The following is an 8198-nucleotide window of genomic DNA, read 5'->3' on the forward strand; positions in this document are numbered from 1 at the left end:
TCTCCATAAATTAGTGTTCTCCCTACATCACTCTCTATCACCTTATGTTCCTTTGTTTTTCTTCATAGCCTTTAGCACAGTGTAGCAGTATTATTTATTGATTTATATTTCCTTTATATATATGTTTACATATTTTATATATCTACTTATATTACATATTTATTACTATACAATATATTGATCTATAATACATAAAATATGAATACATAATAAGTATTGAATATGTTCTATGTATATAATGTTATATACTTATACATGAACATATATTTATATTTCATGTTTATTTATAATATAATATATAATTTATGTTATGCATTTATTTATATATTTTATACACACACATATACCCAGTTATATTTGTTATCTGTCTTACTTCACTAGAATGGAAATGCATGAGAATATAGGATTTGCTGGCTCTGTTCACCCATGGCTGTATTCTAGAAAAGTGCCTTATATCTGATTTATGTTCAATAATTACTGACTAAATAAAAGGAGACTCATAACCTCATAAGTGACCCCACTGTCCTTTTAGACAGGTCTAATGATTAGAAAATTCTGTAATACTGAGTTAAAACTTGTTGCTTTCTGTGGACCTTTCCTGCCTACAGAATTGATCTTATTTTCTGTCATAAAGAACAATTCTAAACTTCTCTTCTTACCCCCAAACAAGCCTTCAAATATCTGAAGAAAGTTGCAAATTACTCATTCGTTTATACTTCTAGTTCCTTTCATTATCTGAATAATGTGGATTCTAATCATCTCATTTATCAACTTCATCCTCCCCTGAGTATATTCTCATTTATTATTTTTCAAACTGTAGGTCACGACCCTAGAGTGGTTCATTAAATAAATATATGGTTCAGTTTGAGGAGGTAGCATAGTGTTGTGGATCAGGTTGCAGTCATTGGAGCAAGAGAGTTCTGGATCATGCAAGTATAATCATTTTAGTGACTTTACCTCTTCTTACCTCAGGTTCCTCATCTTTAAAATAAGGATAATTAGGGGCGCCTGGGTGGCGCAGTCGGTTAAGCGTCCGACTTCAGCCAGGTCACGATCTCACGGTCCGTGAGTTCGAGCCCCGCGTCGGGCTCTGGGCTGATGGCTCGGAGCCTGGAGCCTGTTTCCGATTCTGTGTCTCCCTCTCTCTCTGCCCCTCCCCCGTTCATGCTCTCTCTCTGTCCCAAAAATAAATAAAAAACGTTGAAAAAAAAAATTTTTTAAATAAGGATAATGAGCACTGGGTGTTGTATGGAAACCAGTTTGACAATAAATTTCATTAAAAAAACCAGCCAAAAATAAAAAATAAATAAAATAAAATAAGGATAATGATACCCTCTAGTTAGTGAAATAAGTCAGTCAGAGAAAGATATCATATGATTTCACTCATATGTGGAATGTAAGAAACTCAACAGATGAATATAGGGGAAGAGAAGGAAAAATAAGATAAAAACAGAGAGGGAGACAAACCATAAGAGACTCTTAAATACAGAGAACAAACTGAAGGCTGCTAGAGGTGGGTGGGGGTGGGAGGATGGGTTAAATGGGTGATGGGTATGAAAGGTGGCACTTTTTGGGGTGAGCACTGGGTGTCATAGAGCTGAAATGAACCTGGCACACTGATGTGAACTGTATTAAATTTTTAAAAATTAAAAATAAAGTAAAATAAAATAAGGATAATGATAATAGTATACTTAGGATTGTTATGAAGACTGAGGATTAGTATACAAACATTGAACAGTGTGCCCTCGAAAGCCAGCTGCCAGGTGGAAGAAGAGGGTGTCTCTGAAAAAGAAGAGGGAGAGAAAAAAGAAAGAATGGGACTTCTTTCACAAGGAGCAGGCTTGAGACCATTCTTTACTTCTCTAGGTTCACGGCAGAAAGGAGAGGGAGAAAGAGGTGGAGGGGAAATAGGCTGCAGTCCTCTCACCTCAAGAGGGCGTGACCAGCCCTTCTTAATCACTGACTATAGAAACAGGAGAAGCTAAGCTATCTAAAACCCAAAGCATTTAGCACTGAAAATAAAACAGTTTTGGAACATTCTGCCATCGAGCCTAGTGGAAAATACCACACGTAGTCTTAAGCATTTAGTTCCATTATCACCCACATTACAAATGATGTGCCTAGGTCACAAAGCAGGGCTTGTGAAGGGAAAAATATCCAGCAAATGCAGTAATGTTGTCCCTAATGGATTTTAAAGCAATGGACTTAAGTTTCTAGAGTTCAGTGCCATGAAGTTGCATGTTAAATCATTATTCTTCTTTAATATGGGTTTTAAAGAAGCCCCACTATCTCAGTCCATCATTAATCTCTTCCACGCTCTGAAACGCACTAAACAACAAGTGTTGCACTATTTTTAAATGAAGTTAAAATGGTCAGACAGCTATGTGATAGGTTCGCATAGGCACTAGTTTTCTCCTTGGAGTTGATCATTTTAGATTAATTCTGTTCTATTCCCTAGAGATAGAACTCCTTTCATGGCTACCAAGCTGGGTTTGGATGAAACTTTGTAAACTGAATTAAGACACAGCTTTTCTGAGACCAGCACTCCAGGGAAAAGAAACAAGGAAAGTCTTTCCCTTTTGCCAAGAGATTTACACCTGCTGATGAGAAAATATGCCCCAGTGCTCTCTGAAGGCACAAGCCCTGTTCACCCCAGTGCTGATTTTCACTCTTTCAAGAACAACTCTCACAGAAATTCCAGATCTATTGTGTTTAGTAGTATTTTCTTAGAATCCTGGCTGACCTTCCTTTTATTCACATTTTCATTACAAAATAATGAAGCTTTTTAAAATGTCTATTATTTTGGGCATAATTGCATTGAACTCTTTCTTCTACTAGATCACTGCTATTTGAACTTTTTGGGTTTCTTGCCTGCATTATTTTGGAGACTTCCTAATTCATTATCCCATCTCCACTCTCTCCTCTATTTTCTGCAAGATACACCACACTGTCATATCAGTCATTTGTTAATCACACTCCAGTGGACAAAATCCTTCAATAATTCCCCTTCACTGACTGAAAAGATACCAAATCTTTGATGTTCCATCATCTGACATCAAATCATTATATCTACCACTATCTTCTACCTTCTTATCCATTGAAATGAATTTCTGAAACACAAATTTCACGTTTTTGTTCACGTTGTTTCCTTCACCTAAGTGCCTTTCCAGCTCCCCACAAATGCCTTTGGTTTAAATCCTACAGATACTTTTAATGCCATCCTTTCCACGATCCTATCCTTGTCACTAATTCCTCAAGCTTGAAGTTATTCTCTCCTCTGAATCTCCTAGCATTTTACTTCCATCTCTCTTCATAACACATTTGATGGTTAACCTCAATTAAGACTGTAAATGTACACAGGTGCCTCTTTTACCAACTGAAAATGCCTCAGGGGGGTGGGGAGGAACCATGTCTTGCTTAACTCGATGTCCTTCACTGCGTCTAACACAGTTCCTGCCACATGGTAGATTTCCTGTCCAATAAATTAATGAATATAGCTTTTATCTATAAGATTCTAGACTATGATCTGCCTAAGTGCAGGAGAAACATGTCTATATTGATCATCTTTGTAACTAACTGCCTAACAGTGTGCCGGGAACAAAATAATGCATAGTGAATGTTTGCAGACACACACCAAAAATCCCCCAAACCACAACCCTGCACGGTGGCTTTTCTATGGAATTACTAAAATTAGTATGTTCAACAGACAAATTCAGATCTCATCCCTTCTTATGTCATTTAAATAGGAGGAAAGTCGTCTACAAAAGAAGCCTCTACAAACAACTTTCTTCATTTTCTCCATACATAAAACCTGTGATCTTTTCTTTGAAGGCTCAAGGAAATGTCAGGGGAATTTTTTATTTATCTCTTTTCAAAATAGCTTGGATGCATATACTTTTTGGAAGCTTCTTAACTTACTCAAACATTTTTGCAGGAAATACAGTGACCACCAGCACAAAGGGGTAGGGGTAAACAAATGGGAAAAAAGACGGAGTTGTGAAAGTTGCATTTCTTGGAAGTTGTTGAGGATGCTTACCTTACTCAAAGCAATTAAAAGCTATCGGCACTCTGCTACCAAGTTGTTTTCCTCTGACATTCTAGTTCTTATTATTTGCTACGGAATTTTCCTAGGCTATATTATTTATGCTTAGGAAAAAATCAATTCTTTCCCTTTTATTGAAAAATTATGTACAACAAATTGTGACTATAACCTAATCTACAAGGTTTAATGTAGGCGGCTTTGATTTACTGGCCCATTCATAATCTGCTGCTGATTAGCCTCCCTGGAAACAATCCACACACTTGTCTAAGTGATATCAAGGTGTTTGTTTTTAATCTGTCCAAAATCATCCTATGGACAAATGCATTATTGAAGAATTATATTTTAATTTATCTTCATGCAGTGCTTTTGATGGGCATTTGCATTAACACAATATGATTATGCTTCTTTCCACCAGTATCTATTCAAATCAGAAATTACCTGCACATACAGTCTCAGATGGTGGTCAAAAATTGTACAAAGGAGTAAGAATAGGACTTCTTAATATCACACAGCCCTGCTGCTCATCTGTGAGGCTTTTTCTGTTCTAATGCTTTTGTCATGTATATGAAAGTCATTATGTAGTTTAGAAAACAGAAGATGAAGTGAAAGAGGAAGGTCAGGGACCTAGGATGCATTAATATTCCACCAGCATCAAAGATATTTCCCTCGAGGGGCTCCTACAGGCCACGCTGTTATTACAGTGCCTATCCATTATCTTGTGCTGTTCTTGGTATTAAGACAATAATGGAGAGAATAGGATTATGTGCAGATGATAGGAAATGTGAAGGCAATTCAGCAAGATAGGAAATGAATGGAGACATGATTCTTTCATCGAAGCCAGGGATGGTTTAGCATAGGGTAAGAGAGAAGATAAATGAAGCAAAATGGAATCTTTACAGGTTAGCAGGGGTAAAATGAGTGTTTTCATACAATCCTATGAGTTTAACCTTCTTGATAGAAAAATGCCATGGCATCTTTCTTCAAAGTCCAAGTTTATGTGCCTGAAGAGATGATCTGTTTTTGTTCTCAAAATTCACTTGTTGTTGGAAAAGCTGCCTAGCGCTTCGTGGTCAGAAGGTGGCCTTAAGGAGTGGCATAACCTTTTAATTCACTCCCATCACTGAGAAATTCAGACCGTTATTTAAGATTACCTAGTGGAAATGACGAGCCCAGCAACTCTTTCGACCCACCCCTCATCAAACAATGCCCAGTAATCAAGAGAGTAATAAACTGAACACCAGACAGGAGAGTTCCATTATGAAAATGCTTAATCTGGTTTCTTAGAGCCCCATTTTTTTGACACTGACTCTCCCTGTTCCTGCACACACGTGCACGCGCGCGCGCACACACACACACACACACACACACAGCACACAGTGGCACAGTGGCAATCACCCAGACAGACTTTGAAAACAGGAAAGAAAAGCCCTGGCTTTTTTAAAAGATCACCTATATTGGATGCCCAAGGCTAATGTGACTCAAAGGTTGGCATTTTATGATGATGGCAGGGAAACAAGAGCAGCAGATTGTGTCATTTGCAGGGCACTGGCATAAATAAATGTTTCTGTTTATATATATAAAAAGAACATTTAATTAAATGAAGGCACACTCATCTACAGACAATATGACAAGGCCAGAGAGAGTGCTTTCTGTGTTCACACACACTGCTTACTCTCCAAACACTGCATTTGATCCAGACTTAAATTGGATAGAAATTTAACCAAACTGAGATCAACAATATAATAACATCGTCTAACTCAAAGAGTTACCAAGGGGAATTGAAGAGAAAATATTAGAGGAAATCAGCATGTAGATACACTGTATCTATAAGCTTATCTAAGAATGTGAAAGCTGTGGATATCCAGGCTGCATATGAAATATAGATTAATATATCCTGCATGGAATTGTACTGCAGCCAACACAACTTAGTTCAATATTCATTCTTCCTAAAGAGGGTTGAAGACAAGTTACAAAATTATATATCCCCTCCAAAAAACAAAAAGAAAAAAAAAACACAAAAAACCACGTTAAACACATTACTGAAGAAAAAGCAAGCAAGAATAGCAGGAGGGAAAAAATATGTGTAAGTTTTCATCCAAAGAATGGACCTGCTATTTGTATAGGAAAAAGCATATATAAAGAGAGAAACCGCAATCAAGACCTTGGACAGCTTTTGAACCTTTTCTCCCCCCTCCCCCAACCCTTTCTGGGCTCTTTGGTACTCCTTCCTGGTTCTCTGGTTTTAAAAATGGCTCCATACTGCTCTCTGCTGCTGGTTTATAATTTTCTCCTTGGAAAGCTCAGAGCAATTTCTGCTGCTCTGACTGTATGTCAGATCCTGGTTGGAGCTCATACCTAATAAGACTGTCTCCTAATTTAAAACCAGGCCAGTTGATATTTTGTAGATTTAGACTGTGAAATCTAGCTTCCTGGCTAGATTTTTTCTCTAAATGTTCTGTACTCTTTGACCTTAAGAAGATCTCTTTCTAGCCACAAGAATAACTTAAATTTAAAAGATTGTTCTCCTAAGGAAATTTTGTGTTATTGAGAAATCCACTCTAGATTTGTATCTCTAAGAAAGAGGGGTGGAAAGGAGAGACATTTTGGTGATGGATGTGGAGACTAATTAATACCACTACTTAATATCCACACTACATTGAATTCAATTTCAAACAAGGAAATTAATAAAATAATACATGTATGATAGAGCACAGCACAAGGTACACACTCAATAAATATAAATGATATCTGAATCAAATCCAAGAAATTGAAATAGAGAAAGAATTGTAATTTGGGGGAAAAATTAACTTCAGGAAAAATATATTTTAAACATTACATAAAGATTCAAAGTATTTTTTCCTCTCTTTTGAAAACATAAGAGTGGAGAAAAGTATGATTTGTTTATTTTAATATAAAATATCAGAATGTTAGGATTTTACCAAAAACTGTTATTTTATGGAGGCTAATAAATTCAAATGTTTACTGGGGCTTACTCAATGATAATATATTTTCCCCTTTGGAAATAAAGATGATTATGAAAGACAGTTAACAGCTGTAATTGGACGTTTTAATGTGTGGCAACATGACCACATGACTTAATCCAAGAGCATATGGTCAATTGTGTGACCCTGCCTGACAGATAGGAAGTTGTTATAATGCATGTCATTATTTTGAACTGCATCTAAAACACACAGCCCTATTACCCTGCTCAAGAGAAACATGAAGGAAATGAAAAGGACGATGGGAAGATATAAAATTGGTGGGTATCATTTACCAGGGCTTTTGTCCTTGAAATTTATCATAATCTAGAGGGATTCTGTTTTGTAGATGTCACACAGAATCAGGATGGACTCCCACCCAAAATTTGGTTTGTTGAGGCTGATTAACACCACACACACATCAAGAAGATATGAAAAACTTTGTTACTCTCGTAATGAGGCTTTTTGGAGAAAGCAAAGTGTTTCATAAGCAAGTCTAAGCAAGACCCTGGCTTTCTAGGGCAGGGAAGAGAGACAGAAGTGGGGTTTTTATGGTGTTTAGGAGGCGTGGCCTGGCTGAGGTTTCCAGCACATTGAACTTCCCACAGATGCCAAAGGAAGGAGCACCTGGCCTCTTTTACCCACTTGCCCACAGGTGGGGCAGGAAGGGAAAGAAGGGAGAGTGAGCTTTGAAAGCTTTCAGCAGCCAAACATTAAAAAAAAAAAAAAAGAAAAAAAAAAAAGTGCAGTCAGACACTTACTACAAAGGCCTCCACTTTACATTAGCACATTAGCAGCAGTTCTAATTTAGTTATTTAGATGATGATGAAAGTAAGATACCTCTCTGAACCCAACCCAAACTAACAATCTCTAAATTTAGATCATCTCTAAAAGGTAATAAAAAGCAGCTCATTCTACACATAGATACTGAGAGCTTCAGATTCTAGTTTTTGGACTGAAGAAACAGAGATACAAAAAGAAAGATTTTGTGTTATAAACACCTTTATCCAAGTGATTCTGTTCAATAAGCATGTATTGAAGTGTCCCTCCAGCTGTTTGAGGTGAATCTGATGACTAACACACTGGTCCTGCCCTCAAGGAGTTTTCAGTCTGCCAGTGAAGAGTACTTCCGTAAAGAAATAATGTCAATATTGGCAGCGTTGGAAGTACATACGAAG

The sequence above is a fragment of the Neofelis nebulosa genome, chromosome 2 (assembly GCF_028018385.1).
Source record: "Neofelis nebulosa isolate mNeoNeb1 chromosome 2, mNeoNeb1.pri, whole genome shotgun sequence".
Lineage (NCBI taxonomy): Eukaryota > Metazoa > Chordata > Mammalia > Carnivora > Felidae > Neofelis > Neofelis nebulosa.